Below are 25,397 nucleotides of genomic sequence, written 5' to 3'. Positions count from 1 at the left end.
ATAAAGAAAGTCTAAAATGCTCTCGGTCGATATGAGTTTGTACTTTAATGGTGCTGGTTAGCAAGAGAAAGTGGTAAAAAAATAAAAAAAATGAACATTTAATTCCTTTGTGTTTCCAAAGCAAAAGTGAACAACTATTTATCTTAATTGTTTCTTACAGTGTGCTGAATTTTAATGATGTGAACATAAAATGAGTGACACTTTATATAATTTTCATAAAACGAACACACAAATGTATGGTTTCACCATAATTTTAAAAGAACTTTTTAATGTTTGCAGTTACATCTTATAAATATTCTCACATATTAAGTTTTCTCTGTCCTCCTGTTTTAACATGTACTCCATTTTAAATTATTCCGCTCATATTTGTCCATTTTATCATAGAATTATTAAATATAAAGAGTTAACGAATGTGTTAATATTAAAAAAATGTTAAACTCAAATCTTTATTACCTATAGGAGTATAAATCATTTAAATGTGCTTTGTTTACAAATGTGTACTCATTTTATTATATTGTCTACTTGCATTATGTTTTTGTTATATACTACAACATTTATTTTTTAATATTATGCACCTTTTTTTTCTTTTCCTTTTCAAATACGGGTTTTGAAATACAAAGAGGCACCTATTCTTGAAATTTGTCCCTATTGCACCTTCCTATAATCCAAACAGTAAATGTGACTTTAGAACTCTCTCTTCGAAAGCTAGCTCTCTCCAATTAATAAAGCAGTTAATGCAAATTAGGGAGATATTAGGTAATAGAGAGAAAAAATTCAGTTTAACTGCTGTCTTAATTCTTATGCATTTTCTGTTTTCTCTAAATAAAGATAACAGAGCTAGCACTATTTTACTATTCTAAAGCATTATCTAAGTAAAAAAAAATAAAAAATATTAAAATTAACGAAGTGAAACTAATAAATTTTATGTCAATTGAACTAAATGCTTCAATGATATGATGTTTTAAGTTAGACTTTCACCGCACAAACTTTAAAAGCGTGTATAATATAGAGAATCTATTCAGAAGCTACCATCAATATTTTGGTTTAAATCATCTAAAAAATTCATATTAAAACAATAAGCTTAAATAATTTTTTAAACAAAAGAATAATAAAAAAGAAACAGCACTATTGCTTGCGATGCATGTAAAATGTTCTCTGTATTATATAAATTAACAAATAGTACACAGCATCAGTTGGCAGGGAATATTAAATTAAAAAAAAACTAATTAATCGTTCTTTTCATTGTTTAATTTCGAATCATGGCAGTGGGATTTCAAGATTTTCTTTTTGTAATTTAAAATATTTTCCATATTGTAAATGCTTAGAGGATGTGATCAATTAAACCTTATTTAGACTTGAGTATAGAGTATGTATTACTAGAGGTGAGCAATTCTCGATTTCTAATTGTGATATCCTGATTCGGCAAAGCATTCTGAAAAAGGTGGATAGAGCAAGCTCCAGACATGCTTCTAAGATGAGGAGGTTAGCTAGGGTAGTGGAATGCATAGGACATGAATGATTGAATCATACATTGAAACGGGAAAGCTAATCATCAAACATGCTTTTTTAAGGAATGGTCTAAAGAGTTGGAAGAATTTCGAAATTAGACATACTTGCTTAAGAAAATCCTAGGATAGCGGACCTCTTGAAAAAATTCCTTTTCACCCGCGGGGCAAAACCATGCGGATCTTGTCAATATAAGATGTGGTGGGATTGGCTTGATCTAAAGCAGATAATTCCTTTGGTGGTCGGACTCAAGGTGTGACACTAACTGAGAACCAAACTAAATCGACTCATTTTAATCAAATTTTTGGTTTAGTTACTATATACAACTAACCAAATTTATTTTAAATCCAAAATGACTAATTTGGTTTGCGATAATTGAATTCAAACATAACAAAACCAATTTAATCGATTTGGATATGTTATTATATCATTTGGTTTCGTATTTAGATGCCACAAAAAAAATATTCAGATAAATCGAAATCCAGCTAATTCCATTTGATCGGATTTGGTTAACCGAATGCTCACACCTATATCTTACAATACTTAATTGGAGAAAGTGAAAGTAATTCTAAAATAATACTTCCTCTGTCCCACACACACATATATATAGGCTTAATTTGACTTTCACATAAATTAATAAAAACTTATAAATGTAGTTAAACTATATTTTTTATTTAGTTTTTTTTTCTAGAAATATCCCTCTAATAATGATTTTAGTATACATAATTAAAAATATATGTGACATCTCGACCCGGCAAAACGATCATAGGATGGCAGGCTAGCTAGGGTAGTGGAATGCGGGACACAGGAATGAATCGAATTATATATCGAAAAGGGGGAAACTAATCATTAGAGGCGCCTTTTGGTGGAATGGCTGGAGAGTTGGAAGAACTCTAGGGTTAAGCGTGCTCGCTTAACAGAAATCCTAAGATGGGTGACCTCCTGGGAAGTTTCCCATTTCACCTGTGGGACAAAACCGTGCTGGTAACTGAGGTGTAGGGCATCCGTGGACTACACAAAAGCGGACAATTTTTCTGGTGATTAAAGTCGGGGCGTGACATTTAGTATCAGAGTCGGACCCCCTCCAGTAGATGTATGGTTCGAGGACGAACCACGCGGAAGCTGGTGGGCCTGTGACATCCCGACTCGGCAAAATGATCATAGGATGGCAGGCTAGCTAGGGTAGTGGAATGCGGGACACAAGAATGAATCAAATCATATATCGAAAAGGGGAAAACTAATCATTAGAGGCGCCTTTTGGTGGAATGGCTAGAGAGTTGGAAGAACTCCAGGGTTAAGCGTGCTCGCTTAACAGAAATCTTAGGATGGGTGACCTCCTGGGAAGTTTCCCATTTCTCTGGTGATTAACACCAAAGCGGACAATTTCTCTGGTGATTAAAGTCGGGGCGTGACATTTAGTATCCGAGTCGGACCCCCTCCAGTAGATGTATGGTTTGAGGACGAACCACGCGGAAGCTGGTGGGCCTGTGACATCCCGACTCGGCAAAGCGATCATAGGATGGCAGGCTAGCTAGGGTAGTGGAATGCGGGACACAGGAATGAATCAAATCATATATCGAAAAGGGGGAAACTAATCATTAGAGGCGCCTTTTGGTGGAATGACTAGAGAGTTGGAAGAACTCCAGGGTTAAGCGTGCTCGCTTAACAGAAATTCTAGGATGGGTGACCTCCTGGGAAGTTTCCCATTTCACCTGTGGGACAAAACCGTGCGGGTAGGTCGTGCGGGGACTACATTGAGGTGTAGGGCGTCTGTGGACTACACCAAAGCAGACAATTCCTCTGGTGATTAGAGTCGGGGCGTGACAATATAAATTTACATTAAATAATAGTATATTAAGATATTAAATGATAAATTATCTTTTAAAAATATAAATAGGATCACATTTTGGGACAAACAAAAAAGGAAAGTAAACCTATATATGACATGTGGGGAGTAATAATAATAATAATAATAATAATCATAAAAATACCATCATCGTCTTCCTTCCGCCCACCACCATTAATTTCCTTACTATATTCCTCCCACCACCATTAATTTCCTTACTATATTGGTAACCAAATATCTGTTCAAGGGTTGAATCAAGTGAAGGATTCAACTCAATTTTAACAAAATGAATAATGCTTTTCTTTCAATTCCTCGTCTTTATTGATAAATTCAATTTCACAAGACTAAGATTTTTTCCTAATTCTATTGATTGAATCTCAGTAAAAGATAAAGTCCATGAGACAATACTGCTTTGTGAAATAAATTATAATATGGTTATAATTAAGAGTTTTAGATTTGCATTAAAAAAATGTCTCTAAATATTCTTGGTCAACGTTCTCCTCATCATTGGATAATGATTAGAGCTATTGAGACTGATACATATTATGTTCTTTCTTTCCTTAGGGAAGCAGCTGTTCTCATAGGCTGAGATATATGTGATATGTAGAATTAATATATAGTTACTTTTTATTTAAACAAGTCCACTGAATTGACCTGCATGAGAATTCCATATGGAGAGTTATCTATGTCTATGGAATACTTAAGTAATGGTTTGTGTAACTGATCCTTTGACTTGAAATTACTAAGCTATCTTATATTGGGATGACTATGTTTTGATTTTTCATTCACATTGTTCATTCATGAATAATAAGCAATGATTTATTGGACATAGTAGGAACTATAGACATAATTGGAATATAAGTTAGAGAGAAATTAGGGATGTATACGTGTAGTTTAGGGAGATAAATCAGGGATTTATATCTGTATCCAACACTGTAACAAACCCTATTATTGTGCAGGGTATAAATATGCTTGTAAATATGAAATATAAAATATATGAAGTATTGAAAGGACAGCTGTGTCTTCTACGCTTCATGGTATCAGAGCCTCTATGAAAATACATAGAAAATACATATTCTTTCACCTTTTGAAATCTTACAACCATGACAGATGGAACAATTCCATCTCTTCCATCCAATGAAGCATCTTCTAGTAACCCACCAACCATCATTCAATACCAAAACGAATCTTCCGGATTTAACCTAGGCATCGTGTTAGATGAAACCAATTACGATCTTTGGCTCAGATTGTCGAAATTCATATTGCAGCTAAAGAGAAACTTGAATTCATCATCGAAATAAACCCAATTCCTGTAAAAATAGACCCCCAATATGCCAAGTGGAATGTTGACAATCAAAAGTTCGAGGATGGTTGCTTACCACTATGAAGCCTAATATGATGAGGACATATATGCAAATTCCAGTAGCTAGAGACATCTGGTCGGCATTGTCAAAAGCATATTATGATGGCAGCGATGATACTTATATTTTTTCGCTACATCAAAAAGCATTCATGATGAAACAGGCCAGTTGCCAACTACCAACATATTTTAGAGAATTGTCCAAAATCTTCACTGATTTGGACTATTATGATTCAGTTATTATGAAGGACCCAGATGATGTTAAGCTTTACAAGGATTCCGTAGAACGAATGTGAATCTATATATTTCTTAATGGTTTGGACGCTGAATTGGATCAGGTTCGGGGCGAAGTATTACGGATGGATTTGAAGCCTGATCTCCAATAGGCATATGCATACATTCATCGCGAAGCGAATCGACATGCATTGCATAGGGGTGATTCTATGGGTGATGCAACCCCCTTGCTTGCCAGGAACTCAAATAATAGAAAACAGAAATATTCTGGCCTAAAGGAAAAGAGCTATATGGTGCATACTCCCTCAAACTCGTCAAATTCTAGCTCGACCAATGGAAATATGAAGGAGTGCACAACATGTGGCTTGATTGGTCACACAAGCAAAAGATGTTATGAAAATATTGGGTATCCTCCCTGGTGGGACCCCACAGAGGCACCAAAACGCAAAGGGCAGGCACACCTTGCTCAAACTGCTGAACAAGAAAAACAATATGGGGGAGGCAAAACATCCATAGCATCTGTCCTAAATGTGTCTTCGTCAGCTAGTAAGTCCAGTAGTACTTCTTCTCTGTATGGAAAAAATACATGGATTGTTGATTCAGGGGTGACTGAGCATATGACCTCTGATTGTACTGTGAAAGGTATGAAACCCCCATCCACACCTTTAGTAAAAACTGCGCGTAGTGAAGTCATACCTATTACTGGTGAAGGATCCTTAACTCTAAATGAATTAAACCTTGAATCAGTTTTAGTTATTCCATCCTTAAATTACAGCTTATTATCTGTTGCATAAATAACTATTGCCCTATATTGTCTTGTAATTTCAGACCTTTCTTTTGTGTTTTTAAGGATATTAAGACGAGACGGACGATTGGCTGTGGCACTAGGAAAGGAAACCTGTACTACTTGGATCTAACCTCATCATCTTTGAAAGCTCTTGGGATGGCTTCATGCTTATCGGCTACCTCCTCTACTATTTTTGAACTTTGGCTTATTCATATGCAATTTGGTCATGCTTTGTTTGGATATTTGAAACAGTTGTTTCCGAATAAATTTAGCAAAATAAATTTGAATTCCCTTCAGTGTGATATTTATACGTTATCTAAAAGTCATCGTACTACTTTTCCACCTCACTTATCTCGTCGTTCTGAGCCCTGATGTGTGGGGTCCTGCACGTATGGCTACTCTTGGTGGTGCTAGGTGGTTTTTGTAACATTTATAGATGATTGTAGTAGGATGACCTGGACATGTCTAATGAAACATAAAAATGAAGTAGGAGCCTTTTTCAAAAAATTCTGTAAAGTGGTTGCTACACAATATAATACAAAGGTTAGAATATTAAGACCTGATAATGGAGGGGAGTTTAAAAATCATGAATTGGAAGAGTATTTGAATGAGAATGGTATATTGCATCAAACCTGTTGTCCTCAAACTCCACAATAAAATGGAGTTGCAGAGAGAAAAAATCGACATCTTCTTGAAATGACAAGGTCAATGTTAATAAGTGCAAATATGCCATTGTATTATTGGGGAGAAGCTCTAAGTGCATCCACATATCTCATAAATAGGTTGCCATCTAGAGTCCTAAAATTTTGTACTCCTAATGATGAATTATCTTGTCACCTTACTGTTGTATCAAATGTCAATTTACAACCTAAAGTCTTTGGATGCACATCTTTTGTTCATATTAATGATACTAACAATATGCATAAACTTCAATCCAAATCTATTCAATGCATTTTTGTTGGGTATGGAATAAATCAAAAGGGCTATCAGTGCTATAATCCCACGTTGAAACGAATGTTTATGTCCTTAGATGTCATATTTCATGAGAATACTATGTATTACAGTAAGGGGAAGACTGCAAGTAATGGGGGAAATATTACCATAGAAAGAGATCTAGTATACTTGCAGTCATTAGATGAACAAAGAACTCGAACTGAAACTGAAATTGAAACTGAACATGAAACATCTTCACCTTAATCGATATTTGACGACAGTAGTCTACTCAAACTGTCCAAACTAAATGATGACCATTCTTCACCACCAGCCCATAACATACATGAATTGCATGAACAAAATGTTGATGATGTAAGCATAGAACAGGAAGATTATGAGGAGGCAGTACAAATACAGGAACACCGTATTGATCAAGGACCTGCAAACAAAGAATATAGTCAGGTTGATCTTCTAATGCCACAACAACAAAAGTCTCAGCTTGATAATCAAGTAAGTATCCAAACCTTGCCTGAAAGAAGCACTCGCGGTAGACCAAAACAGTCCATGAACCCACATTATCTTCATCACCAAAGTATCCTATAGCTAATCATGTATCTTATCACAGGATCATTGGGGAATCTCAGTCTTTTTTGAATCAACTATCCGTTGTATCTATTCCTAACAGTCTGTAGGAAGCATTGGAGGACCCAAGGTGGAGGAAGGCAATGGAAGAACATAGCTAATCATGTATCTTATCACAGGATCACTGGGGAATCGCAGTCTTTTTTGAATCAAGTATCCGTGGTATCTATTCCTAACAGTCTGCAGGAAGCATTGGAGCACCTAAGGTGGAGGAAGGCAATGGAAGAAGAAATGAAGTCCCTTGAAAAAAATGGAACCCGGGAGATAGTAGAATTGCCTATAAGGAAGAAAGCAGTTGGTTGTAGATGGGTATTTGCCATAAAACACAAAGCTAATGGAGAAATTAAGTGATTCAAGGTGAGACTGGTGGCCAAAGGATACAACCAGGCATATGGGATAGACTATGAGGATACATTTGCTCCAGTAGCAAAAATTAATATAGTACGTATCTTGTTATCTTTGGCTGAGAATTATGATTGGTATCTTCATTAGTATGATGTAAAAAATTCCTTTCTGCATGGTGTCCTTAAAGAAGAAGTTTAAATGATTTTACCTCCTGGATGTGAGCTGGAAGTTGAAGAAAGTAATAAGGTGAGTAAATTAAAGAAACCATTGTATGGTCTAAAACTATCCAAGGGCTTGGTTTGGTAGATTCACAAAATCTATGAAAGCCTTTGGTACAAACAGTGCAATTTAGATCATACATTGTTCATGAAAAGAGATGGACAAGGGATAACTATGTTGATAATATATGTTGATGATATGATTGTAACAGGAAATAACATGGTAGAGAAGAAAAGATTGCATGAATATCTGTCAACACAATTCGAAATGAAGGATTTGGGAGAAGTAAAGTTCTTTCTTGGCATTGAGGTCTTGAGATAAAAGAAAGAAATTTTATTGACCCAAAGAAAATATGTGTTAGAATTGTTAAAGGAGGTTGGAATGTTGGCCTGTAAACTTTCAGATACCCCTGCAACTAAAAAGATAAAGCTGAGTGGTAACAATGATGGTGCACTGGTAGATAAAGGCAAATACCAGAGACTTGTAGGGAGATTAATGTTCTTGGCACATACCAGACTTGACTTAGCCTACTCTGTGAGTGTAGTTAGTTAGTACATGCATTCGCCTCTTCAAGAATACTGGGAAGCAGTAATGAGAATCTTGAGATGCTTGAAAAATTCACTAGGGAAAGGGATCTTATTTTCAAAAGGTAAGGATATGCATGTTGAATGTTATATAGACGCAGACTGGGCAGGTTCAATTGATGATAGAAGGTCGACTACAGAATATTTCACCTTTGTAGAAGGAAATCTTGTAACTTGGAGAAGTAAGAAGCAAGGAGTAGTTGCAAGAAGCAGTGCTAAAGCTGAATATCATGGTATGGCAGTACTTGTATGTGAGTTGCTATGGATCCGAAATGTACTTGAAGAACTTGGGATTGAGTTTATTAGTCCCATGAAGTTGTATTGTGATAATAAGGCTGCATGCGACATCGCACATAACCCAGTTCAACATGATCGTACTAATCATGTGGAGATTGATAGGCATTTCATAAAAGAAAAAATTGAAGGAGGAGTCATTTTTGTGCCACATATAAGGTCAGAGGAGCAATTAGCTAATGTATTAACTAAGGCAGTTGTTAGTCCTGTGTTTCATAAGTTCTTGGAGAGGTTAGGCATGGAGGACATATACTCTCCAACTTAGGGAGAGTGTAGACATAATTAGAATAGAAGTTGGAGAGAAATTAAGGATGTATACGAGCAGTTTAGGGAGATAAACTAGGGATGTATATCTGGATCCAACGCTGTAACAAACCTTATTATTGTGTAGCGTATAAATATGCTTGTAAATATGAAATATAAAATATATGAAGTATTGAAAGGACGGTTGTGTCTTCTACGCTTCAGGAACTGTATGAAGATACTTGTGTAATTAAGAGATGATTCATCACCCTAGGTAAATCAGAGAAAATGTTCTAATTGTTCTTTATTAGTATTAATTTAGAAATCCTTGCGCAAGGTAGAATGAAATTAGCAAACTAGATTTAGAATTCCATTCAAATAATCAATGACTAAGATTAAGAGAACTGACACGATTTAGTAAAGCAGACATACTCCATGCCTAATTACTAAATCAGAATATTAATGATGAAGGGATACTAATTACATTGATAAATCATGCACTGAAAGGTTAAGTCAAACCATTTTGACTTTCCAAATATTTGAGTAGTCTTGACATGTTGCTAGACAATATACTTGACCTTCAAATATTAATTAATTAATTTAATTTATATTTGTTGCCAACATAAGATAAATTTTAGATTAAAAAATTTAATATTTTAATTATGATTTATTTATTTAAATAGTTAAAGAAATAAACAGAATTGATTAAATTGAAAATCCTATTAATATATGTATTATAATTTATTTATTTAAATTGTTTAAATAAATAAATAGGCACATTTATATTTTAGTTATAATTTATATATTTAAAAGGTTTAAATAAATAATTTAAATTTATTTATTTATAACCTAGGGTATTTATATATAAGGTTTAAGAGACAGTCTAAAGACCGTAGTTGTTGTTCATAGCCACAAAACTAAACATAGAGCATAAGATAGCTAGCACCATCATATATTCTAATCTCTCAGCCCTCTAAATGGTTTTAGAGTTTTTCAATTGTTCATTCATTTGGATACTACTAGAGGCCGACCACTTGGATAGCTTGTGGTTTTCGACAATTTAGTCGCATAGATCAAAGTTTCGAAGAATCTACAAAAAATATTTTCTTGTAAGTAATTTTATTGCTTTAATCGTTTAAATGGATCCCTATTGTTATAATTATTTTATTATAATTTTCTCTTTTCGCTGCATACTATTGATATTGGAACCCAACACCCCCTCCTATTATCCCCTTTCCTTTTAATGTGCTAACCCTTAGTGTTTTTACGACTTCTCTTTATTTTGGACTAACACTAACTATGGGTTAAGACTTAAATTAGTTTTGGGCTAATATTTAAATTAAACTAACCTTTAATTAATTTTGAGATAATGTTAAACTAATCTTTAATTAATTTCGGGCTAACACTTTAAAACAAATTTTAAGCTCACGATTTCAATTTTCTAAATAGCCTATAAACTGAATGTATATTTTTACCTAAGGAAAATATAAAATGAATAATCCAGATAATTATCAACAATAAATTAATTAGAAAATCGAAAGATTTTCATCATCGAGCATAAGGAGTAAAAATCAAGCATTACATCAGGTATACTGGAGAATAGCAAAAGACCGCAACAAAACCTCGAATCCCTTTTTAAGTGCAAAGAGTAGGCTGTATTGTTGAATCCATGCGAAAGTCTTTGTTTCACATGTGGTTAGATATATCCCTGACGAGACCCACATACCAAGCTACCTTTTATCCTATGCATACAAAAAATCTTATATCTTAAACCTTAGGTTGTATGTACCATAATGTATGTAAATCTTCCCAAGTTCAAAAAACTTTGTTATTCACATGCACGAATGCACGAACATGACCATGCATTGCATAACTTATAAGACTAAGAGACTTGAGTCAACTTAAAAGGTCAAAACCTTTTGAATACCTTCTCCTCTTTTACTTTAAACACCACAAAAGCCCAAAATGTCTTAGGCACTGTCATAACTCAGCATTTTTAAGAAACCACTTTCCTTAAAAGCCCTTAGCACCTTAGGCACCTTACAAATCTCAACCACTTGAGAGACCACTTTCCTTAAAAGCCCTTAGCACTTGAGGCACATTTCAAATCTAAACTTTTTAAGAAGCCACTTTCCTTAAAGCTCTAAACATCTTAGGCACCTTCCAAATCTTAACTTTTTGAGAAACCACTTTCTTTAAAAGCTTTAAATACCTTAAGAATCTTCCAAAACTTAAGCTTTTGAGAAACAATTTTCTTTAAAAGTTCTAAACACTTTAGGCACCTTTCAAATCTTAACCTTTTGAGAAACGACCTTACTTAAAAGTGTTAGTACCTTAGGCACCTTTCAAATTTCAACTCTTTTTAAGAAACATTTGATTTTAAAAGCCCTAAGTACCTTAGTCACCTTTAGATCTCTAACTTTTTAGGAAACCTTTTTCTTGAACATTTTAGGAAACCTTATCTTAAACATTTTTAGGAAGCTCAAACTTGAAAGACCTTCTAGGAAAACAATCCTCACCTAACCATTTCCTTTATTTAATTTCACCTAGGGTGCTCAACGTAAAAGACCTTTTTAAAAAAACAGTTCTCACCTGCTACCTTTTAGGTAAATATTACCTTAAAAAAATACCACCTGGTAAAAGCTAACTTGAAATACCAACAACACATAGTAAAACCCTAGCTTGAAACTACTAATTCATACCTTTTGGGTAACCTTCAACACTTTACTACTAGCTCTCATCGTCTAGCTCTTTGTAAGATATAAAATGAGCCAAACTCCTATATGCATAAACCATATCCTAAATTAAAAAGGGTATCATTTATAAAAGCCCTTACATTATAAGGCACCCACCATTATTAAAAGCCCTTACATCATAAGGCACCCATCATTTTTCAAACTCTTACATGGTAAGTATCCATCAACCTATATGTTCACTCGACCTAACCTATTTATCTTTGTTTCTACAAAGGTATTAGTGATAAATAATTTAAGAAATAGTAACAATTTGACTATTGAAGCTCTTCAAAACATGCTCATCGCTTTCCTAAAGAAATAAGAGGAATCTTTCAAATCCGTTCTTAGTGACGCCCTTAACTATAAAACATATGCCCTTTTTGAAGAAGTTAAGGACATGTTTCTCAAATACCTTCCTAATTGCATTTTGAGCACTATTAAAGAATCGCTTATTATTAACCTAACAAGTAATAGGAATCTATCTAAACACATTAGCCCATATTTCTTCCTAAAGAATGGAGAAAGTTTTGGTTTGTCTTCCACCAAACACGACAAGAGATAGGAAGAAACCTAATTTTTAGCTCTTATTAACCTATCCTCTTCATTGAGGGATAGAAACAATCTGACCTATCCTTTTACTCAAAGCTGTCAAAAACAACCTGTTACTAATAAAACAAGTAATAGGAATGTTATCCATCTATCCACTCCTATCAAACCATCTCTCTCCTTAAGAAGTGGTAATGCTCAAAAGGATAATTTTAACTAGAGTTCCACCAGACCAAAAATTATGAAAAGGAACTTTATCGATTTAGTTATGCCTTTGAGCATAGTTTACAAGATAGCTCTAGAATCTAATTTAGCTCAACCTTTTAAGCCTAAACTTCTCCTAATTAGAAAGAGTTACAATGCTTTTGAATATTGTGATTATCATCAATCACATGGGCACAAAACAAACATGTGTAAGAATCTAAGGCATATCTAAGGCATATAATTTAAGATCTTATTGATGACCTACTTATCCTTCCACCAAGATCCAACATTGCCACCAATCCTATTATCGACGTTCAAGCCCACCTTAATTCCACTAGCTCTCATACAAAGAGAATGAAATAACCTTTTGCTATTCCATCCCATACTACTCATAAAATGGGATCCAAAAACCTCAGTGAAACCAAAGAAGAAAAATGTGGAAGACCATAAGCCTGCCATGGAGCAAGAACACGTAGAGGGAACTCGATTTGAGTAAATCTCTATAAAGAGAACTGGCTTTAACCAATATGCTCTAAAATTTAGCTAAGAGCTGGTATTATGAGAAAGAATTGACCTTGCTGATTTACCTTTCCAAGTTTTTCTTAGAATAGAGTCTAAGCCTAAAGTAAAAGTTATCGAGTCTTCGTTTCTTTTTATTAGTTTAACATAGAATCTAAGTTTGAGTTTGAGTCATTCATTATTGAGTCTTCTTTTGATTTTGGACTTTGTGATTAACAATCATGATCCTTGTTTCCAAGTTTATGTAGCCATGATTATTGCATTTTGCTTTAGTAATCAAAATTTTGAAGTTCTTCATATCTTTACCTCCATTTATTTCTTCATTTAAATTTAGCTTGAATGAAATAAAAAAGAAATAGATAAATAAAAATAAAAAATGATAATGGTAAAGGATACTTTGACTTTCGCACATTTCAAAAGATTGCATTGCATCACCATCATTGCAAGAACAAGGTTGCTAAATAGTCCTCAAAAATTTAAGAAGAGATTATTAAACGATTAGATAAACAGGTCCAATCGAGATGATGCCTCATCCATTTTGGAAAAATTTACGTGTCATTACTAGTATTACCATTTCTTTAGTGGAATTCTTAAAATTCATAAATGTTACGACCTAATGGATGGGGATTTGCATTCAAAGGCTCAATTAGGTCACCTTTTTCAGCTTTTCATAATAGCATGCTTAGAGGCATTCCCAAATTGTAGACGCTCAAATTTTTCCCCCAAAGGTTTAGTGATGATAAACCGTTTTTCACATAAGTTTGGATGAGATTCCTGATCGTCCCAGTTCTCGGATGAATGGTCCGTGGCTGAGAAAATATATGTATTTAACCATTTTACTTTTTCAGGTTACCAGGCGTTTCGCAACATAAATGGACTCGAGAAGCGCGTCAAGCCTGCTGACACACTTTCTAATGTACTGTCTCGTTCTGCGTGCCACTCGGTCTAATTTGGTAAAAGTGGGCCCGACCCTATTCTGGGGCCCACAAGTGGCATTTTGCCTTGTCAACCCTAAAATAGGGCCACACACCCCCATTTGCCTATAAACAGGGCATCGGGGAGTGTGTCAAAGGAGGATTTTTTGGATACTTGGGGAAATTCTTGCCATTAGAAAACTCAACTTAGAAATCAAAGAAAACTAGTGTTTCTCTTTGTTCTAAGTGGTGATTCATTGATTTTCAATCACAAAAAACTCTTAATGAGCTATTAAAAATCCCAGAATCATATCTATTAAACCTCAATATCGAATTATTGGATCTAGAACTCTACCTTTGGGGTCTCTTATCCATTTTTGCACAAAACTTTGAGGAAATCTCCAAAAGGTAATACTTGAGAGCCTTTACTTCATTTCTCCATCTCTTTCATTTTCCTTTTAGGTGTTTAAACACCATTTTTTGGTCTAGTTGTGAGGAAAACCCAGGATCAACCAAAGGAGATTTTCTACGCCTCTGTAGGGCATGATCAATGATAGTGGTACAAGCCACTACATGTGGCGTGCGCCACAAGTAAGTGGCTCACGCCACTTCATCCCAAAACACCCCTGTTTGCCTTGTTCAAGCTCTGTGACCTTCTTGATCAGGGAAGGGCTTGGCATCGCTACGTGTGGCACACGCCACTCCTCCTGTGGCATTAGGACCTTCAATTCAGAGGTTCAAAGCATCAATAATCAATAAAATGGTCCCGATTCGGACATCCAATGGTAAAGCTCCAACCTTAAGTGGTCTGAGATGCATTCTTGCCCACAAATGGATCAAATAAACATTAATAAACAAGGTTGAGAATAATGATTGGTGTATTTGTTCATCATTCATAATGAACATCAAGGCCATGAATTCTAATCTTGTTAAAACCTTTAAAATATAGTCTTTTAATTCATGTTTTTTACTTTTAAGCACTTTTATTATTCTATCTTTATTTATGCCTTTTAACTTAATGTGTTGTAATTATTATTGCACTAACCCTTCATTTATTAGTTTTGTAATGTAAAAATGCATCATTTAATCATTTGGTAAATGAATGAATGCTTAATGGTGCTGAATGTATGATATTGATTCTATGAATTATGTTTATATTGTGTTTGTATTGTATGGATGTTTTTTTTTACTTTGCTTCAATGTTATATTATGGCAAAATGTAAGAGACCTTAATGGGTCTCATTTTTTTGCTTGTTCGTAATTAATTAATGGGATTTAGGAAATTTGGAGGTATTAAAAAGTAGAATGTATTTTAGGTTTGGTTTGTACTCTTTTCTCCTTCTTCCCCTTCTTTGGATGTTTAGTTTTATGTTATATGTGTTGTTAATTTGCATGATTGACATGATTTCCTAAATTGCATCAAAAAGTATTTACACCTCAAGTTTTAGTTAATGGTGTTATTAAGAAATTGTGAATTGATAAACAACGAGGAGACCAGTTTAACTGGGCGATATGGGTGCCTAACACTTCCCATGTCATACCTAACTCCTGGACCCCCATCTTTGGTTGAAAATCGAGTTAGTTGATTCCAAAGAATTGAATAATTCGAGAATTTTTCCCTAATAAGAGTGGTGAATCCTAAAATAAAACTTTTACCAAAGTAAGAGAACCTTTTTCTGAGGATTAATAAACGAGTTTAATAAAAGAAAACCAATCTATTAAATAAAATCAATCAAGGTTGGATTTGATTCTTTTCTTCATTGGAAAAATCAAAATAAAAAACTCCATATCCTCACAAATTAAGTAGTAAGGGAGTGCTTTTGAGCAAGAGTAGTTGGATTCACTTTTGGGGTAATATTTCCACTTTTAAAGGAGAATCGTAGATTCACGAGTGTGGTTTATTGTGTTGGATCCATCATATTTAAAGGATTAAGGACTGGATACTTTACTTTATTAAGGATAATAAGAGGATGAGTGTTAGTAGCTTGTTGGATCATGTGACACCCAAAATCTGATTTTATAAAGTAGGACCTAAAGAGTCACATTAGGTTTAACACCGACGTATTAAACCAACATGCTTAAGACTTAACCATTTTATTTAGTTTATTTTAATAATATGAAAATAACTTATAAAATTTTCGAAGAAATCCTACAGAAAAAAAAAATCCAAGAGTTTTTCTTATATTTTTAATATCCCCAAAAATCACAGAAAACATTTTAAACACTTCTACAACCCATCCACAACATCAACTACATTTCTCAAATTATTTTCCCAACAAAACTCAACAATTTCATCAAATCTGCCATCGCATTTCATAAATTCCAACACAATTATAGATCAGTTTTGTTTAATTGAAGACATTTAAAATATTCATTACATTCGATAAAATAATCTGAGTCAGAAAATAGTATTACTATTTCAAAATACTTAATTCTTAACATTCCGACTCAAATAAAAACATCTAGCTTTTTAATTATATTTACATGCCACTACAAAATTCATAAAAAATTGAAAGAAAAAGATTGGGTTAAACTGACTCTATCAGAAATATGGCCTCTGAATAGTCTGATGTACTTTATGGACCATCTACCTAAATAGTCAGCAACATGCGCGTGACAAGGCAACCACTAAGCTTTAGTGGTGCTTATTTCCTCATTTATAGTAGGAAATACACGTAAGCAGTCATAATATAAGTCATCATTATAATACAACATTTTATTATAATCAAACAATATCATCATAATATAGCATAATTCAAATGCATTATATAAATATTCACAGTCAACATACTTTATTAAATTCAATAATCATCAATCAGTAAATCAGCATATTTCTATAAAAGCTGCACAATTATTTACTTATGTTATTTCTTGAAATAATATTTTAATTGTGCCACTAGCGCACTTAGAAGAACCAAATAGCAGACAAAGAAAACATAATAACATATGGTTTGAAGCCATAATAACATCATGCAACTTATTGGTCGGGAACAAATGGCCATATGATAAGCTGGGGGTTCATCAGCCCTTGAATAATGGGAATTCATTAGCTCCTGAATTGGAAGTTTGTTAGCCCATTAATAATCGACACTGTGTGTCATATAATAATATTAACAATATTGTTTTTTTATGCTATGATACCTCTACACTACTACTGACTCAACCAAATAAACTAGGGTCAATAAAAATCCATCATATTTAATTCATTTCATAATTCACCCACATCAATATTCTTAAATAAAATTTTTCGGTCTCATAAATACACCAGAATAATTAGTAAGATAGAATTAATTTTTCTTCTGCGAGGTGTGTGATTGATACAAAAAGTGAAGTCTAAGAGGCCATAAAATCACTTTGAAAGTAAAAGGAGCAACAAGACTTTTTTTTGTAAAAGTTATGGGGGCAATTTATGTATTTAGCCCCTAATTGATCCATAATTCTCATACTTTCTTACATTCTCATAATTGAAGCTTATGGATTATTAAACCTAATAATTCTATCTTACTAAATTATACTAATTAACTACCTAATTAGTTTAATATCCTTATATTCTATTGTTTCTATTATTTCTATTATTTTTCCATTTAATCACCTAATTAGATCTAAGTGTCACATTTTAACTACTTAATTATTAAACTAAATTCATCCATCTAATTTAACACATCCTACCACTTAACTATCACTAATCATGATTAATTATCATCTTAATTAAGGCCAAATTATAATTTGGTCCTTGAAGTTCTTATTAGTTATAAATGGGTCCCATTTGGAATAAATAGATTAATGATATATTAAATTATCCATTGTCCACAATTAATCTTTTTTTAAGGGTCCAATTTATAATTATAGTCCTTTATTAAGTCCCAAATTGTTCTTTGTCCATAATTATGTAAATTTCATTTAGGTCATTGGAAAATATCATAAAAGTCCTCAAAGTCCTCCTTTTATCCAAATTCTCTGTAAGCATAGGGAAATTGCCAAATAACCCTTGTAATTGTTCCAAATCAGTCATCATCACTTGCCAAAATTACATTTTAGACCCTTCATGGTTTGAACAAGCTCAATTTTGCACCAACAAGCATTTTAATCACATCAAGCTTACATTAATCATCACATAAGCAAGATTATATCATAAATCAACAATTAAAACACATAAACATGAAGAAAAGGCCTTGAGAGGTTTGGCCTCTCTTAGATTTGTGTAGAAAACCCCACAAATCATCACCAAACTTCACTAAATTACATACATAGCATCCTAAACACAAATAATCTCCAAATATGGCTTCAAAACGTGATTTTTATACATAAATTTAGAGCTCGAATAGCTTAAAATTCTAACTTCATAATATTACAAGCATAAATTTCATGTAACTTCATAAAGTGCATAAATATGGCATCTTAGCCATGGATCTACATACATATTGCATGAAAACAAGATTTTGAGGCACATTTAACACAAAACATGCATATAAAATCTAGCATATATCTAAATAGAGAAAATACACAAACCTTAGGAAAAATCAATCCTTCACTACTTCTTTCCCTATGCCTTTGGACGTTTCACCTCTTGAAAATAAGAAAAATGCATGCTTTAAAACCATGAACAAAATACAAATTCATGACATAAAAATGATGCTTTTACCATAAAAATGTAAGATCTAACTTGAGGATGCTATATTTTTTGAGTGGCTAGAACACCAAAAATATGTTTGGCTCGTTTTAATTTATTGATCGGTTTTCTTCTATTAGACCCATTTTTTGATCCTCAAAAAAGTTGATCATTTTGAAAGGGATTTTGAAAATGACTCTTACTTTGGTAAGAGATTTTATTTGGAGTCGCCACCCTTTTTAGGAAAAATATCACAAATTAACAATTCTTTGAAAATGATTAATTCGGTTTTAACCAGAGACTAGTAATGGGAGTTAGGTACAGTCTCGAGAAGGTATTAGGCACCTGGACTGCTCAGTTAGAAATCGGCCTCCTTCATTATCCATCCATTCACAATATTGATAATAGGCTTAACTTTAATTGAGTTATAAAACATTTTAATGCATTTTTGAAATCATGGCAAACATGCATGTTATCAAATACATAAAGCATAAATAAAATCATCCAGAGAAAGAGGGAGGAGAATAGAATTACAACCAATAACCTAATTATCTACCCTTAATCCCCATATAATTTCCCAAACCAATATTTATTACAGATAAGAAAATTATAGGACCCATTAAGGTCCTATACATAAAGCTTAAATAATAAAAGCCATAAAGAACCTAATATAAGAGAATTAAAGCATGCATTCAACATGAATTTAAACATAACAATGATCAAACAATAGCTTAAAGTAAGAACAGTAATAAAGGAGACAAAAATGACATTAACAACATTAATAGTTAAAGGTTAAAGCATAAATGAATGAAGAGCAAAGATAAAGATTGCATAAATGTAAATGAACCTAGAATTTGAAGAATTGAAAAGTAAATGACAGTAAAGCAAAAATGATGAATTTTAACTTGAAAGAAGATTAGAGTTCAAGAATTTATTGTTCTTTATTTGCTCATGCGGGCCAAAAATGAGTTTTATACACATTTTAAGCAAAGATGCTTAATGCTTGACTCGATTGGATCCCAGAATTAAAGTTATGTTATTGATTTAACGACTCTAAAATTTTGAAATGCAATCCTGTGCGCCACACGTAGTGATGTGCGAGCCTTGCTTTGATGAGAAAACTCAAAGAATAAAGCCTCAGAAGGTTGTCTGTGAGGATGTGGAGCACACCACTGCTAGTGGCGCATGCCATACATAGTGGCTTACGCCACTTGTTCACTTAGTGCTTCACTTCGACACAGACAAGCCTCTTTAGTTGATCCTAGTTTTCATCACAGCTAGGCTTAAGAATAGTGATTTAGGTCACTAAAGAAAGAAAAAGATGAAGAATAAAGATTTAGACTCTCAATTTACCTTATTTTGAAGAAAAAACCTCGAGATTGAATTGAAAATGGTAAGAAATACCCAACAACTTTGTTCTTTGATCAATAATTTGAGATTTGTTTGATTGATTGATTAGTGTTTAGAGAATGATTGATTGCAAAAACACTGAAGTTCTTAGAAGAAATCTATTCTCTCTGTAACTAAATCTATAAAACTTGTTATAGATTTAGATTAAGAGGTTTTTTCGATCTTCCTCCCCCCATTTGCCTAGACGCTTCATCTACTTATAGGTAAATGAGCGGTTAGGTGGCCCTAATTTTAAGGCCTAAGTGTCATAGGCAAATGATGGGCCCCAAAATGGGTTAGGCCCACTTTGCACGAAATCAGTCCCGCGGCACATAAAATGAGGCAGTGCACTGGGATGCATTATACACTCGAAACACTTCCTGAGCCCTATTTCGATGTGGACCTTGAAAATGTGAAAATGACCCGACATGTCACATTTCTTAAACTTGGATCATTGGTTCGAGAATCAAATTCATCAAATATCTCGAACTCATTTTATCATAAAAAAGGGTATCATCACTGAGCCTTTTTGGGGCAAAAATTGAGCGTCTACAGTTTGCCCCCACTTTGATGATATTTTGCTTTCTTTTTTTTTTTGAGTAAAATGTCGTCAAAGTGTAAATTAGACGCGCAAGTAAGAAGCACTTACTTGGCAGTTGTTGAAATGTCGTCTCTTATTGAGACAGGGCAGGTGTCCTTTAGACTTAGTTACCTCTTTAAACGTCTTGGATGTAGGGGTGCCCATTTTGGCGGCTTTGCTGATGTAGAGTACCATTTCGGCGGTGTTTGGCAGAGGAATTGGGTTATGGTGATTGACGTCTTCTCTCGATGAATGCGCCATTTGGTGTCGTTGCTAAATGCATCACTTTGGATGGGTGTCACTTTGGACATGTTGATGGAAGGATTGTGCCATGATGATGGTCGGCGACCTATGCAGATGACTGCTCCATTTTGGCGATTTTAAACTGAAAGGTGTTGCTTTGGACATGTAGAGTGGAGGAATTACGCCATTATTATGGTCGGTGACTTCTGTAGATGGATGCGCCACTTGGGGTGGCTTGATATAAGGGGGTGCCACTTGGGACGGCTTAATAAAATGCCCCACTTGGGATGGCTTAATGAAGTGCCCCACTTGGGATGGCTTGATCTGAAATGCTTCGCTTTGGACAGGACTCACTTTGGACATGTGGAGTGGAGGAATTGCGCCATTATAATGGTCGGCGGCTTCTGCGGATAAGTGTGCCATTTTGGTAACTTAATATGAAAGTGCACCACTTGGTACGGCTAGATAAAGTGTGTCACTTAGGACGGCTTGATGATGTGCGCCACTTGGGATGACTTAATGGTTTAGTGAGGTGCACCACTTGGGACGGCTTGATGAGGTGTGCAACTTGGGATGGCTCAATGAGGTGCGCCACTCGGGACGACTTAATCTTGAACATGTGTCACTTTGGACAGAAATCATTTCTACCTGCAAGAAGCAATTACTGCTAACAAAGAGAAAGAGGCCTTTGGCCTATGGGTTAGTACTAGAAGCTCCATGATTACGCCAGGAAAAGCTTACACGTGTGAGAAGGAATGACTTTGCACAAAAATTTAACATACATGACTTTGCAATATAAATTAAATTATGATTGTGAAACTATGTGTGACTTTGCACGAAAAAATTGAGAAAAGTTACCTATTGGTCGTGAAATTTTATTTGCGACCAGCAGTGATGCCCTTACTTAGGCAGTGAGTCAAAATGAACTGCTGGCTAAGCATAAGAGTTCTGTCGCAACAAACGGGTTGAAAGCCATAATTGGGCCCCGTAAGCCTATTGATAGCTTATATAAGGATTGAAACCTTTTAGGTTTTGGTTTCAGTTTTGCTTTCACTTATTGGCTAGCTGTATAGCTGGTGTGTATGAGGTATTTGCTCATGAGAACTGTTTGGAGAGGTTCCTTTGTTTTATGAACTAAATTATTCCAATGGTCGAGGCAGTTTTGGCCCATGTCTTCGGGGTACTGCTTAAACTTCTTTTTATGGGCTTTGCCCCTATTTATTTTTTTTAGAATTTTTTTATGGGCTTTGCCCCTGTTTATTCTTCAACTGCCCTTGCTATGGGATTTTCCCCTAGTTTATTCTTTGATTGCTACTTGTAGTAGGCTTTGCCCCAGTTTATTCTTCGATTACTCTTTGTATAGGCTTTGCCCTTTATTTATTCTTCAACTGCCTCTTATTATGGGTTTTGCCTAATTTATTCTTTGATTGCTTCTTATTATAGGCTTTACCCTAGTTTATTCTTTGAAACTAACTCTAGTGTATTGTAAACCCACTGTATTTTACAGGTCTAGATGGAAGTTACTAGAAGTTAAGCCGACTGTATGATATAGCAAGGTTGATACTTATGGAGTCGACTATTGAGGATGCCCTTAATCCTATAAGTTTTAAAACAAAAATGCCATAAGGAAAACTATGCTTTCCATCGGTATGTATGCATAATATGCAAGGCTAATGCAAAAATCCTATAATGCAGCAAGCTTGTGAGGATCGCCGTGAGAGAGGTTGAAAGGCTCATCCTGGTCATGGTGTCCGGCCAAGGTAGAGAGGTGAGTAGCCAAATGATGCTGGCAGAAGCATTGAGATTGAGGAAAATTTTAATGACAATTTTGTCATTGTACTTTGTCTTTATTTAATAGGAAACCTTGAGAATTATTCAATACATTGCATGAGGAGTTCAATGTCATTTTTGGTAGGGGGTCGGTTATCGATGAGATTCCCACAGTGCCTCGGTTGGATATTACTCCTGCTTCATTGATCATTTCTTTGGTTAGGATTCCATTGACTGATATCCCATCATATGGACCAGGAGTAGACATTTTGCCGTTGTTGGCTTTATTAAAGCGGGAGTAAGCTCAGATTATTCAGTGCATTTTGGTTGCCGCTTGTCTATTTTTGCATTATGAGTTAGTACTTTTTACTAAGCAGTATTGATAATCGCGGCATTGTCAGGCTTTCGCTTTTCGTAAAATAGATGCGGAGTGACTATACTCCATTTCCAATTATCCTTATTTAAACTTTGACTCGGCTAAGAGAGTTATCTCGGGATCCCAACATTGAGCTTTGTCTAAAGCGGAGCCCACTTATTCTTCATATAAAAATACCTCCAGTCTATCCCATGTGCTCTAATTTTTGCCCAAGCTACCCTTTTCGAATTTTCAACTTAGCGAGCTTTCTTTCTTTTTATCTTGTTTATTTGCTCTAACTTTTGCTTAAACTGCCCTTTTCAGGTTCTCGACTTAGCAAGCTCATTTTTTCTCTTTCTTCTTTTCTTTTTTTTTCTTTTTTGTATTTGTACTCTAAATTTTGCCTAAGCCGCCCTTTTCGGGTTTTTAGCTTAGCGAGTTTATTTTCTTTCTTTCCTTTTGGTATTTGTAATCTAATATTTGCATAAGCTACCCTTTTCGGGTTTTCAGCTTAGCAATTTTTTTATTTTTTCTTCTTATTTTTCCTTATCCTTTCTTTTTTTTCTGCTTTGATTAACTGGTGTCATATATGCAGCTCTGGGCTGTTAAGAAGCTTAAGATGGTGGGATCACCATAAGACCATTTGATCTTTTGTTATGAATCACAGTACTTTGCTTAAAGTTGGAGACGCATCCTTGGAGATTTTGTGAGGGATTGGCCGCCATTTTCTAGAGTATTGCTGCAGGAAATATTAGATGGATCCACCCATGTTGGTATCTACAGCATGTCACTATGTCTTCATATATACTCTTTGTGACCCTATTTGGGGTAACAACAGTGGTGGCCTACTATTCAAGTCATGTAACCTGGAAATATGAACTTCATCAGTCCGTTCCAGACTAAACTCGCTTCAATGGAGGCTTGATTACCCAAGAGATTCTTATCTCGCTTTATTTCCATTTAGCTCAATTCCGCTACTGTTCCTCTTCCTAAAAAAGCGAATGCTTCGGAATCTGTGTACTAGCGCTACTGGCTATGTTCTTATACTGAGATTGGACAAGACGTGAGTGTCATAGTTGTATTGATTGTCTATTTCTTGACAGGTCTAGGCAGATATTTGCCTTATTTCTTTGCCTTTTATTAACATGTGTTAATCAACATATTAATAGTGCTTTGATAAATGGTGCACAAGATGCTATGCATAATGATTTTGCTTGAACTGTTTCAAATATTTCCTACTTATTTCATATCAACAATGTAAATTCGCATCATTAGGACAATGGCTAAAATTTTACATGACAAGTTTTAAAGTTAATAAAAAAACAAAAGCTGAATTTAGATTAGTTGGGCTTTGCCATAACGTTTTGTTTTAAACATAAAATTTCTTTGACCTATCTTGTTTGATTGGCTTTGTAAGCTCATTGCCTTCTAAATCTGATAGCTTCACTACACCCTTTGAGAACATCTTTTTAATCAGAAATGGACCTTCCTAATTTGGCTTAAATTTTCCCCTTGGTTCAGGAATGTTTGCCCTCATCTATTTCAGGAACAAATCTCCCACTCTAAGTAGCTTTGGATTGACTCTTTTATTAAAGTGCTTCGCCATTCTCCTTTTGTACAGCTGATCCATAAATCTGGCGCTAAACCTATTTCTATCAAGGAGAGCTATTTTTTGATAATGACTTTCAGCCCATTGACATTCTAGAATTTTGAATTCCATCATATGCACAAGGACTTCACTTCTATCTCAATTGGTAACACAGCTTCCATTTTGTAAACCAGAGAATAAGCAGTTGCCCCATTTGCAGATTTGGTGATGACCCTGTAACCCCATGAAGCATATTGTAATTTACCAGCCCAATCGCGATGATTCTCAGCCATTTTCCTTAAAATCTTCTTAATATTCCTTTTTGCGGCTTCCACTGCTCCATTCACATGTGGACAATACAGTGAAGACTTATGATGCTCAACTCCATATTTTGCTAACAGCGTTTTCACATATGCTTGAAATTGAACTCCATTGTCCGTCACTATATGATGGTATATCCCATATTTGCAAATAAGATTCTTCTCAATGAATTTGGCAATTTGCTTGGCGCCGATCTTCTTAAAAGATTCTGCCTCAACCTATCTTGAGAAATAATCTACTGCCACCACGATGAATTCATGCCCATTGGATGTCGGAGGTGAGATTTTGCCAATAATATTTATTCCCCAAGTTGCAAATGGCCATGGCGAAATAGAATGATTTAATTCTGAAGGTTGGAATGTGACTCGGGTCTCCGTTAATTTGACACTCGAAGTACCTTTTCACAAAAGAAATATAATCTCTTTCTATTATCGACCAAAAAAATCCGTGTCTGAGAATCTTCTTTGTTAAAGCTTTTCCGCTTATGTGGGGGCTGCAAACTCTTGTAAAGATTTGTTCCATTATTTTCTCAGCTTCTTTAATCGATACACATCTCAACAATACCCCATTTGGCATTCTCTTATAAAGCTGACATCTAAAACTGCAAACGGTAATGTCAAGCGTTGTAAGG

General features: G+C 34.6%; 1 pseudogene; it reads right to left on the bottom strand.

Annotated features, from left to right (window-relative positions):
- LOC149496277 (uncharacterized) overlaps positions 1 to 25,397 on the bottom strand; it is a 99,058-nt pseudogene that overhangs the window by 4,502 nt on the left and 69,159 nt on the right.

This window comes from Jatropha curcas, chromosome 5 (assembly GCF_041381405.1).
Source record: "Jatropha curcas cultivar XTBG-Jc1 chromosome 5, XTBG_Jcur_1.0, whole genome shotgun sequence".
NCBI lineage: Eukaryota > Viridiplantae > Streptophyta > Magnoliopsida > Malpighiales > Euphorbiaceae > Jatropha > Jatropha curcas.
The sequence above is the reverse complement of the archived record's forward strand: the minus strand, read 5'-3'. Positions and strand labels throughout refer to the sequence as shown.